Source organism: Marmota flaviventris, chromosome 10 (assembly GCF_047511675.1).
Source record: "Marmota flaviventris isolate mMarFla1 chromosome 10, mMarFla1.hap1, whole genome shotgun sequence".
Taxonomy (NCBI): domain Eukaryota; kingdom Metazoa; phylum Chordata; class Mammalia; order Rodentia; family Sciuridae; genus Marmota; species Marmota flaviventris.
In genome coordinates this window covers 103,066,665-103,080,154 of record NC_092507.1, presented here as the reverse complement: position 1 = coordinate 103,080,154, position 13,490 = coordinate 103,066,665, and the positions used below count along the sequence as shown (strand labels likewise).

The 13,490-nt window shown below is 31.9% G+C and overlaps 1 protein-coding gene across 4 annotated transcripts in view; it reads right to left on the bottom strand.

Moving 5' to 3' along the window:
• Rap1a (RAP1A, member of RAS oncogene family) overlaps window positions 1–13,490 on the bottom strand; it is an 84,206-nt gene that overhangs the window by 59,606 nt on the left and 11,110 nt on the right. The window lies entirely within an intron of this gene.

The following is a 13,490-nucleotide window of genomic DNA, read 5'->3' as shown; positions in this document are numbered from 1 at the left end:
GAATAAAGTGGACAAGATCATATTCCTTTGTCTATGGTTGCTTTCACTGTACAATAGCAGAGATGGGTATGGTTGTTTCTTAGTATCCATCATTTGGTATCAACAGGGGATTGGTTCCAGGACTCCCTGCAGATACCAAAATCCACAGATGCTCAAGTCCTTGTATAAAATGACAGAGTAGCTGCATAAAATCTATAAACTATACTAATATATATATATTTAAGTTTTTTATACCTTTACTTTATTTATTTACTTTTATGTGGTTCTGAGGATCGAACCCAGGGTCTCGCATGTGCTAGGCGAGCGCTCTACTGCTGAGCTACAACCTCAGCCCCTACAAATTATACTTTAAATAATCTCAACATTACTTGTAATATCTAATAAATGTACCTAATAAATGTAGTACCTAATAAATGCTATGTAAATGGTTGTAATTTAGGGAATAATGACAAGAAATAAAAGTCTGTTCATGTTCAATACATATGCAATTTTTCTCCCTGAACATTTCTGATACATGCTTTGTTGAATCAGATGTGAACCCTGCAGATACAGGGAGCCAACTATATTTGCAACGGAGACCATATGGTCCTAAAACCCTAAAATATTTACTATTAGCCCCTTACAAAAAAAGTTTGTTAATGTCTACTCTAGTTAATCAGAGACAGCATTAATTAAATGTCAGGAGGAATGGGCAAGAAAAACGTAAGAAATGTTAGAAAAGAGGATACAAAAAATAGGAATAAATTAGTTTTAACTATTACTTCCTATTTACCATGTACAAAATATTATTTTGAACACCTTACATGTGCATTTTTAAATCTCACAACATTCCTGTGAGGTAAGGACCATTATGCTCATTTTATACATACGGCAGAGAGGTTAAAGCTAACTTATATATAAATTACAGATTATAATCCAGGCAGTTTGGCGGCTCTAGGATCTGTGTGGTTAACTACAACACCATACTGCCTTATCAGTCATCTTCTTGTCTATCTAATCTGCTCTGCACAAATGATGTTGATTTTCCTTAGAATCAAAGTATAGTCATGTGTGGCTGAAGAATGGGGATGTGTTCTGAGAAATTCACTAGTGGGTGGTTTTGTTCTTGTGAGAATGTTATATAGTATACTTGCCCAGATCTAGATGGTATATAGCTTAATCCACAAGTAGGTTATATGGCATGTACATATATGGTATAATCTATTGCTCCTAGGACTACAATGAACAAAACATAAGATTAAACCAAACACAAGATAAAATAATGCAATCAAGAGTCATAGTTAATATGCGATGTATGAGGCTGCTGCTGGTGTAACATGGTACATTGTTTTATAGCAAACTTTTTTTTCCAAGTAGAAAAAAAGAATAGTGATGGCAGAAAATTGTCTCTGAAGAATGGAATTTTTACTTACTAGAATGCTAGTAAAGAACATTACTGGTCTTCATGCTTTACCTCTGAAAGTATAATACATACATAAATCAGTAAGTCACTTATTATCATTATAAAGTATTATGTCCTACAATTGTGTGTGCTATACTTTTATAAGACTGGTAGTACAGGTTTATTTAGATCAGTATCACCATAAATATTTGAGTAATGAGTTGAGGTACAACATTAAAATGGCTATGACATCACTAGGTGACAGGAATTTTTTAGCTTCATTATAATCTTGTGGCTCACTATTGAGTATGGGGCCCACTGGTGAAAATATCATTATACAGCACATGACTGTATTATAAATAATATAGATGAACCAATACTAGAATAAATGAGAAAGTTGTGTAGTGCATTTCTTGAGATCTACACCTATCTATCTATATATAGCTTCCTTTTTAAAGGCAAGAAAACTGGAGAAAATGGTACCTTAAATTCAACCTTTGCTTCCCTCAGATCATACTTGAACTCAGAAGCTCAGGCAAGCTTTCATATGCAGGTTAAGATAAAACATGTTCTCTTCTTCCATGCCTTGCCTCATTATGATCGATCAAATAAGTACCTCTAGATGGTAGAGCCAGAATGAAGATTATTTTTCAAAGCTCACCGTTAAATCTAATATAGAGCCAAGTCATAGCTACAACTTCTACACTGTCTCTCCTTTCAAGAATAAGAGTGGTGATTAAAGAAAAGAAGTGAGGGGAAAAGCAAGGATAAAGATGGGAAAATCTTGACAAAACTTATTTTTGAAGAATGGAATTTTTAATTACTAGCATGTCAGTATAGGACATTTCTAGTCTTCATATCTCATCTTTATATCTGCTGACTTAAAAAAACAAAGGCAGATATGAAAACCAAACTGTTTCTATATCTGTACATTTGTATATTTTTACACGAAATTTCTATAGGGATTCAGAGCAAATTGATAACCATTATTTTTGTCTCATTTGTTTTCTTTACATGATATGTATTTTGTTTTGTACTATCTGTATTTATTCCTTTTATAATGTGTTATTTAGTAAAAATAAATTTTTTAAAAACAGTGTGACCAAAAGGATTTTCAAAGATTGCTTTAATAATACTTTGAACAGAAAATAATTATTAAAAGAACAAGTACTTGATGTTTTCCTGAAAAGCAACATATTTATTTATTTATTGGTACCAGAGGTTGAAGCCAGGGGCACTTAAACATGGAGCCACATTCCTAGCCCTTACTATTTTGTATTTTGAGACAAGGTCTCGCTTCCTTGCTTAGGGCCTCACTTAGTTGATGAGGCTGGCCTTGAACTTAGGATCCTCCTGCCTCAGCTTCCCAAGCCATTGGGATTACAGGTATGCACCACCACTCCCGGCCAAAGGCGCTTACTTTTAGAGCATAAAGCCAAAATAAAATCTCCCAGCTTCTACCTTCAATGAAGATGTATATTCCAACAAACCTATTAAAGAATCCTTGACACCAACAGGCTATTCCTAATTAAAGTCCTACTGGTACTAATTTATCACTATACTTAGGTAAAAACATTTTAAAAAATAAGGAATAATAAAATAGAAATATCTGAAGTTTTATAAAATGCAAATGTCTACCACAAATTCTAATTTTGTTAATCATTTATAATAATCTCAAAAATACTTCAGCTTAAAAATTAAGTTAAAATTTAATATCCTCCTTGTATGAACTATTCATTTAAATTAATTTGAAGTTTTATATGATTTTAATCTTCACAAAGTTGGCAATGGGGGTGGGTAAGGCTCCATCTAAATTACCACACAGGCTAGACCACAGTCTAAAGTCATAATAAAGCATGAGATGTCATTTCTCACTGTGATTCATATATACATTCTCAAAGATTTAAGTTTTGTGCCAAAGAATAAAATCTCCAGCCTGGTTAAATGGTAAGCCTCAAGATAAATCAAACTTGAGATGTTAATTTTTATAAATATGCCATGAAAAAAAATACCACTAGTATGAGGGAAAACAGTTGGTTTTCCACTTTGATACAAAAGGCCCCTAACCCAAATCAACATGAATTTCCCTGTAATAGGTCTAACTTAGAAACAATCTTGTCTGAAATGCCTAGGTAATGAACACCATATATTTAGTATAATTAGTCTTCATTCTAGTAGTGAACATTTCAGAGTACTAAGAGATCTGAGAATATCTTCTAAAGAAAACTGATCACAGTATAGCTAAAAATAGTATCAGAATCAACATTTAAAGTTTTTAATAATGGCATGAATGGCTAAATTGAAAGGAAAATCAGTCTCTGAAAGAAATTAGTGCTTTTAAAAACAAAACACTTCTTCTTTTTTTTTTGGTACTAGGAATTGAACTCAGGGGCACTTGATCACTGAGCTACATCCCCAGGCCCCTCACCTTTTAAATTTTTTATTTTAAGCTAAATTGTTGAGGCTGGCCTCCAATTTGCAATCCTTCTACCTCAACATAGTTTTTGGTGGGATTACAGGTGTGGACCACCATGCCCCACAAAACATATCTATTTTAAAAACCAAAACATCATTCTTTTGCAATGTTTATTACTTTCCCATAAAGAAATATGCTGAATCAGCAAAAGCACAAATTATTATAAAAATCAAATGTTGATTCACAAATGGTTGCCTAATATAAAATCTATTCTGCTGAATTTCAAACTTTATTAAATACAAAACTTCAGAAATGGATAAATAACTTTGAAGATAATACATAAGTTATGTATAGAAATAATCAGAAATAGCATAGTATGCAGTATCTAAGATAAGCACTTTATCAGAATGTAAAAAAATATAGAATATATCTCCTTTATTTTAAAAAGAATAAAAGTTCCACAGGAGAGAGTATACATCCACAATGCTTCAATCAACAAATCAAAGATTAAAAAGCATTTTCCAGGTATTCCTCAAAAGCTCACATTTGAAAAATGTTCACTGTGTTTAGAGGTTCTTATTACAGTAAACACACTCAGAGATGCCTTTAGAGTTCTGAATTATTTTTAGAACACTAAAAGTTCTCAAATATCTGTCTGTATGACTCTAATCTAGTTAAAGAATATATATTTGTATTTGAAAATAATAAAACCCAAAACCTAGCCAAAATTAAACTGAAATTTGTAATATGAAACTACATAGGCACATCTGTATACAGTACATTTTATATTTCCAGATTTAAAACTACAACACTATAAAGTTATGGTCATTAAAATCAATCCCAAAGGGGCCTGGGGTTGTGGCTCAGCGGTAGAGCACTCGCCTAGCACGTGAGAAGTCCTGGGTTTGATATTCAGCACCACAAAAAAATAAATAAATAAAATAAAAGGTATTGTGTCAAACTACAATTAAAAAATAAATTTTAAAAAATCCCAAAGGAAAAAAATAGTAGGGGGAAAAAAAAACCTGAGCATATAAAGTACTTTCAATTCTTAAATGATCCAGAAATTCTATTACAAATAGAAATTTAGATACAGAAATAAGCAGATGTATGCCAAAACAAAACAGGAAACAAAAGATTGTTCAATAGAAGAATGACTATTGCTTAAAGAATAAGGTATAATTAGATATAATAGTATGAAAAGATGACCAAAATAACCTTAGGTAAACAATCAATTTGTTAGTTAAGATACAATCTATTATTTTGTTTCAAACAATAGATACAACTATATAATAAAACTATTTATGTTATACTATATTCAGGAAAAGATGGGATAAATATTTAAGGTAATTTATTCCTGAGGAAAGGATTTTCACTTTCTAAGTTATGCTTATCAAAAAATACTAAAATGTACATAATAAAATAATTTACTTTTTGGAACTCATTCTAAGAAAGTAATTAATAATGCATGGAAAAATTCAACTATACTTCATAGTAGAACTTGTATAATAAAAAAAATTAGAAAATATACATAATCATTTAAATTAAAGATGGTAAACTCACACAATAAAATACATGCATTCATATTACTTATCCATTAGATAATACTGTTAAAATATTTTATCATTAAAAAATCTAAAAAATATAAAATAAAATTTAAAAATCACAATATACTAAGAAAATGTACCTAATTTCATTTTTGTTAAAGAAAAAAAAACACATATTGAACACCTCTGAGAAGCCATACATCAAAATACGTTTAACAGGCTGGTGTAGAGGGTAAAACTAAGAAAATTTTTTTTCTTCTAACTTACTGCATGCATTCTCAGCAGGGGTAATGTTGCCCCAACATGGTAAAAATTGATTCTTGAAGGTCAAAAAATAAATCTTACTCTTTTTTGAGTGTAAAGCACAGATATACATATAATACATAAACAGTTGGACCTTTATGTCTATGTCATCAAACTTTTCATGAAGGGGACAATTAAAATAAAACATCTAGAAAGTTTGGGTACGTATATGATAATGATTTTTTTAAAAAAGGTAGTTAATAACTGTCTTATTGGATTTTTTTTTTTTTTTTGTACTGGGGATTGAACCCAGGGTCTTACACATTGTAAGCAAATACTCTACCACTGAGTTGTACCCTCAGCCCTCCTTTTTTTTTTCCTGTAATGAATTTGGTATGACTTGGGTTTGACACAAGTAATCTATGCACTTTAACTAATTTAAAAGATAAAAAGAAACCCACAATTAAAAGACATACCATTAATTTTCATAATTAAATAGAAAATAACTCCTTAATTTCTAAGGCTTTAAATATATAGCCTTAAGCAGCTTTAAAACATACTAAAAATAAAAATACACAGAGAAATAAACTGGAAAAGTATTGCATCAGAATGACATCTGAAGATCACCTGGAGGAACAAAATACAGTTTCCTTGGCTCTACTGCAAGCCTAGTAAAACCAGTATTTCTGTGAGCGAGGATATGGGATATGCATTTTAGGCCAGAAATTAGGCACACTTGCACCATAATACCTTCTATAAAAATATGAAATCCAAACAAACACATTCTAATTTGGTCTAAGACAATCTAAAAATTAAGTACTAAAGTAATTTAAAAAAAGACAAAAGAAAAAAGACAACACTGACAAAATATACTCACTACATAACCTCAGTATTGTAGAAAAGCAAGCATTTACCTAATCTGTAAAAACCAGCATTAACCATTTGGTTTCTCTGTGAACCACATTTTTTTTTGTTTTGTGAACCATCTTTTTCTTTGTGAACCACAATTCACAAAGAAATGAAAATTTTAAATCTATGATGAAAATTAAACAAGTCAAGAACAAAAGTGAGGGCTGGGGATGTAGCTCAAGCAGTAACGCGCTTGCCTGGCATGCGCGGGGTGCTGGGTTCAATCCTCAGCACCACATAAAAATAAAATAAAGATGTTGTATCCATGGAAAAATAAATATTAAAAAATTCTCTCTCTCTCTCTCTCTTCTATCTTTAAAACAATCTTAAAAAAAAAAAAGAACAAAAGTGAGCAATGGGTAATAAAAACTGAGATGCTGACAGAGACACTCAAGGATTCAAATTTCTGCCTATGCTGGATTACAAATTTCCCATGTTAAATACTTTAGGTCTAAATGTTAAGATGTGAATGTCAGAGATTTACTGTATAGACAAATAATGAAATTAATTAAATATGTGTTTAACAGCCTCACTTAATTAAAGGAATACCCAAAGTTAATCAAAATAGGGGAAACATGGGCTGGGGTTGTGGCTCAGTGGTAGAGCACTGCCTAGCATATGAGAGGCACTGGGTTCGAATCTCAGTACCATATACAAATAAATGAATTAAAAAAAAATAAAGGTCCATCGACATCTAAAATTTTTTTTTTTTTTAAATAGGGGAAACAAAGTCTAAAATAATTGTTCCAGTCTCTAGGGATCTTTTGCTCCAACGTCCAAGAGGCATCGATGCCACTTTTTGTTAATGATAAGAGCAGCAATAAAACCTAAATGCTTTTTTGTATATTAGGCATACCTAAGGAACAGATACTGTTGTTTTTCCATTTTACAAATGAAAAAAACTGAGAAATAAGGAGATTGAGGAACATTTGATAGGTACTATAGGCAAACTTGCCTAGTATAAATACATTATCAAATGACCAAACATTCAAAGTGAGACTTAGCTTACCATTTATATAAATGAGGTTAAATTATGTAACTAAACAGTTATCCATAATACAATTAAATAAATATAACTGAGGCAAACCTGAGTTAAAAGCATAAGATTCCCAAGGCATAGCATCAATAGTACAAGAATTTCCCCATTTCTCTCATTCCCCACATTCAGAAACAAGCAACTCAAATGTTTCTGCTTTAGTTTTAAAATACAATTTCTTAAAACATAATTCCATTCCAGAAACTTTGTTCATATATAAAATCTTTAGCTCATTTTATTTCCTGAGAATCATCTTTAAAGTTATATTAAATTTATTTCTATACTATAAGAAATTCATTTAAGAAATTTTATTTCCTGATTAAAAATAATTAACAATGTAGAAAATTCAGAAAACAAAAGGTTGAAGGAGGGAAATAAAAAACACCTGTAATGGCACAGTTTGGAGATAACTTAGAGTTTTCTTTGCTATTTCCTTTTAGTCTGTATTCCACATCAAATAGTTTGTCAAATATAGTAGTGAAAACTATATAAAATGGGCTGAGGTTGTAGCTCAGTGGTAGGGCACTTGCCTTGTATGTGTGAGGCACTGGGTTCGATCCTCAGCACTATTTGCTATTTCTCCTTAACAAGAGAGTAATTTTATGATTGATTTTTTGTAGAATATTTTGGCTTCTAGGACTAAAAAATAATTTATTATACTGTGAAAATTAGCCACAGGAAGAAGGGGATATTGGATAAAATGAGCACTCATTGGGCTGGGGATGTGGCTCAAGCGGTAATGCGCTCGCCTGGCATGCGCTGGGTGCTGGGTTCAATCCTCAGCACCACATAAAAATAAAATAAAGATGTTGTGTCCAGGCTGGGGATGTGGCTCAAGCAGTAGCGTGCTCGCCTGGCATGCGTGCGGCCCAGGTTCGATCCTCAGCACCACACACAAAGATGTTGTGTCCGCCAAAAAACTAAAAAATAAATATTAAAAATTCTCTCTCTCTCAAAAAAAAAAACAAAGATGTTGTGTCCGCAGAAAACTAAAAAATAAATATTAAAAAAAATTCTCTCTCTCAAAAAAAAAGAGCACTCATAGCAAGTATTGGAATGTTTTAAAAATCATCTTTAAATTTTTCTGGTTAAATAGATATGTGTTTGTACTATTAAAAACTTCACATGTCCATCTTCCACATGTCAACACACAGGAGATATTAAACACATAGTTATTGAAGTATTATGATTGCAAAAGATCTAAACTGTGAGGGGCTGGAGCTGGGGCTCAGTGGTAGCGCACTTGCCTGGCAAGTACATGGCACTGGGTTCAATTTTCAGCACCTCATATAAATAAATAAAATAAAGATCTATCAACAACTAAAAAAAAATTTTTTTAAAAAAAGGCCTAAACTGTGACAATTCATTGTAAGACACAAGCTCAACCCAGCACACTTGAACCTAAGTAGAGCAAGCTAAGAAAACCACAAAGCAATGATTCTTTATACGCATTATCTAAGGCTTACTATTGCTTACATACACATGTAAGCAGATGGCACTGTGTGGTGACACGATCTCAAGCTTGTTCTGTTGATGACAGCATTACAAGCCTAAAGCATAATGGGCATAAAAGGATGACTACACCATCTAAAACCCTCCTTACCCATGATTTCAGCTACAGACTTAGGTTGATTCTTGAATTATAATGCTGTCATATTCCAACATAAAAATTGAAACATTTGAGTGAAACACTAGTCAGAAATTACTCTTGTTATTTAAAATTCAAAGGGATATTTACAACTAATATTTGTCCTAAGTGTGAAACTTGGTATTCAAAAGGCACAGGAACTTTTTTTTAAAAAAGAGGATAATTATTATTTGGCCAATTTTCAGTTACTAAAGTTACTAAAGTAATTTTCAGTTACTAAAGTAACTGCTTATCACTTGAATATAAAACACTACCTGCAATTTGTACATGTGGAAAAATGAGAATTCATACCCTATTTGAATCAAATGTAAGATATGTCAAGATCGTTGTATTGTCTGGAGCAACTAATAAAAATAAATAAATAAATAAATTTCTGCTAAAATACTGGAAGAAATATTACTGCACTTCATTTTAGCAAATTAGACCTATAATAAATCGCTAGAATTCTATACTTTATTTGTCTGGAATTAAATTAATACCTAAATGTTTGCCCCAAACTCAAATTATAGTTCAAATAATAAAATTTCTTTCTTAAAAAAAAAAAACAACACTACCAATATATCCCAGTATTTGAAAATTTTAAAATATAGATAAAGGCAGGTCTGATTATAAGACTAGCCTTCCCAAATCATTTGCCTACAATCCTACTTAGTCAATTTGATATTCTTAAATGATTGAATTTATGAAAGTTCCACTCACATCAATTTTTCAAAAATACACATTTATAGGACAAATTGATACTTGTACTTCATATGCAAATTTTCCCCCCAAGCATGAAAACTGCATACCATAGGGCTATACCTCATTATTAAGCTGACTATATGATAAGAATGAAAAACAGGATAACAGTAGAGCAGTCTAAAAGCTGTTGTACAGAAATCCAGCAGGAAAAACAAAACACTTCAACAGAACAGAAAAACCAAAATATCATATAAAATTATCTATTATGGGCCTGTCAAATTATAACTTTAGTCTCAGAAATAAATTTTAAAATATGTTCCTTCTTCACAAAAACAACCCTCTTCATTCTATTTAGGTTTATTGTACTTCCAACTTAAACCAATAAGACAGATTGTGTACTTCATGAAGTAGTGTCATTATACTGCTGCAAATGGTGACAAGACACATCATATCCTCTCTGAAGATCCCAGTAGGCAATACCTCATCCAAAGTAATCTAACCTCATTAACATTAATTTACCTCCTCATAGCCTTCATTTCATCTTTTTCATTTCCCATTTTTTTGTGAAAATAAATTTCTTAACCAGTCTAGCATACGAACTGTCATGTGTCATACATTCTCCTATGGTAAATCCAACATCATTATCTCTTCCCTTTTTCAACTTTTCTCTAGAATAATAATAATTATCATTTTAATTTCTGAACAGGCATCCATTTCTTTAAGATATTCATAAAAATAACTGTAAACTTAAGTTTTCTAAGACATTAATTAATTTGAAGGATTAGAAATGTTATAAACATTGCGTTTAGAGATCTTACACTACTATTCTGCCCAGGTATAGACATAATGTGAAGGGAAAGGGGGAAAAAGGGCAAACTTCTCATTACACATATATTTCAAAACCTTACTAGCCGTTAAATTCCTCAGAATCATAAGTTCATATTTCTGAATAACACACCACACTTTGATATATACTAATGAAAGACAGAAATAAACACATGGCTCCACCATACACATACACCACGACAATAGTCAGATGTTAGGTAGACAATTAATGTTGGCTGCATAAATGTTTTGACTACTATTATTCCATCCTTCCATTTCAGAATATGATAGCAAATTTTAAACTGATTAAAAAAATAAATGTTACAAGTTGAACCAAAAGATGATATTTCTTGATTGGAAATACTAACATCTAAAGTGAGGAAGAGGAGGAAGAAGAAGAGGAAGAGGAGGAAGAAGAAGAAGAAGCAGCTGCTGCTAAAAACCTTATAAATCAATTAGTTAAAAAAAAAAAAAAACTAAGAGAAATTACATTTTCTAAGTGTCTGGTCTTTTCCCCCCTCAGATTTTTACTGTGTAACTTATTATAAGTAATTTAAACCTCACTGAAGAAAGGTATGGCAGAGAGAAAAGATTGCTAAAGCCACTTAATTATTTCTGAAGAAACTTTTAGGATGCATTCAAGAGGAAAACTGTGTGATGTATCAAAGGAAGAACTATAGGAACAGAGGTAATCTTCTCTCATTCACTTACTTATTCATTCATCACTCATTCATTCATGTTTGCACGTAAGCAGTATATAAATATTTATTGATTAGGAAAAAAAAGAAAAAACCCAAACATTTATTGATCACTATTTTCTTCTTTGTACTGCAGAAGATCTCCTGGAAGTTTGCTTTCAACATGATTCTCAACAGTTTTGAGTTGTGTGAATTTTCATAAATTATACAACTATTCAAGAGTTTCATCACCTATAAAAACAGGACTAATATCTACTTTACAAATTTACTGTTCAGTTTAAATGGGATGTAATAAGTCTATGTTTAAAAAAAAATTAGTTTCTTCTCTCTATAGGTTCCCCCAGAGATTACATCGAGCAGTGATTTCCAACTTCTCCATGAAAAATTTTTTTAATCTCCATGGCCCCATGTCTTTAAAGAATTATTTTTCTACCAACTGCAGTGACATGTTATTAATCAGATAGGTAAAGGCTAATCAAAACCTTAAAAACTAAGGGAAACAGGTTCTTTTTTTTCCCTCCCCTTTCCCCTTCCCCATTTTTTTTTTGCAATGCTGGGTTTCAAACCCAGGGCCTCAGGCATGTTAGTCAATTTCTTACCACAGTGCTATATTCCCAGCCTCATAGCTAGGTTTTCCTTTTTTTTTTTTGCATTGGTAGGCGTTTAACCCCTCAGGGTAGGCAAGTACTTTGCCAGAATTACCTTCCCAGTCTCTGCCCTTTTTAAATTTTATTTTGAATCAGGGGCTCTCTAAGCTGCTCAGATTGGCCTTGAATTGTGATTCTCCTGCCTCAACTTCTAAGCAACTGTGATTAGAGGAAGGTGCCATTACACCCAGCACCAGTTTTAGGTTCTTAAGGGGCAAAAGCAATATTTTATGTCATTATCAATCTGTAAATCACCATAATGTATGATAATGAATTGTGGTAAATAGCCTCAAAGATCTAATTCAACATAATTACTAGTCAAAGAAAAGATACACAATATTTTACCTATATAAATATATTGAGAGCAAATATATAATTTTTACTGCATTTTTAAAATTGTAATGCAAAAAAAGAATTCATTCTTCTCTCTGCAGACCCCTGGGGAAAACTAAAAATTTATAGACTATAAGTTAGTAATTTTGTATGTGTAAAGAAATTACTGGTTACCCTACAGGTTCATTTTCAGCCAGTATTATCAATACTAACACCTTCAAATTCAAGATACACCTATTTATCCATTAAAAAAATTAATGATATCTAGTGTCTTTCCTTTGTAATTAACAGAACAAAATCCAAACTCTTCCCCATTGACCTATATAGTTTGTTCTCTATCAACTTCATCTACCAGTCTCTCTCCTTCTTGTTATTCTTGTAATTCCTCAAGCATGACTATCTGCTTCCTACTTTTTAGAGACTTTGTACAAAATGGACCCTTTGCCTGGTTCAGTCTTCTCACAGATCATTATATGTCTGCCATTTTATGACTCAGATCCCACATTAAATATCTCTATCAGGCAGGGCTTGGTGGCGCACAGTTTAGGAGGCTGAGACAAGAGGATCCTGAGTTCAAAGCCTGCCTCAGCAAGAGCGAGGTGCTAAACAACTCAGTGAGACCCTGTCTTTAAATAAAATACAAAATAGTGCTGAGGATGTGGCTCAGTGGGTGAGAGCCTCTGAGTTCAATCCCTGGTACCAAAAAAAAAAAAAAAAAAATCTCCATCTGAAGTTTTTCCTCAACACTCAATTTAAATCCTTCCATCACTCTCAATCATATCATACTTTTGTTTCTTCACAGTATTTGGTACCTTTAAAATTATCTTGCTTACTTGTTTAATTTACTCTTTCTCTCGACCAATACCTTGTCCTCACTGGTGGAAAGAGCTTCAGCAGTCTTATTCACTGCTAAAACTATGATTATCAGAACAGTACCACGTACCTAATAATCACACAATAAAAACTGTTAGATAACTATTCTGTTTAATATTATTTTGGGGAATGACTCTGATTTCTTAGTCAAGAACTTACAATCAGCATTCACAATTGCTGATATAAAAGGAACAAGAAAAAAATCTTTTGATAAAGACAACAAGAAAAATGTATACAATATTCTACTCAACCA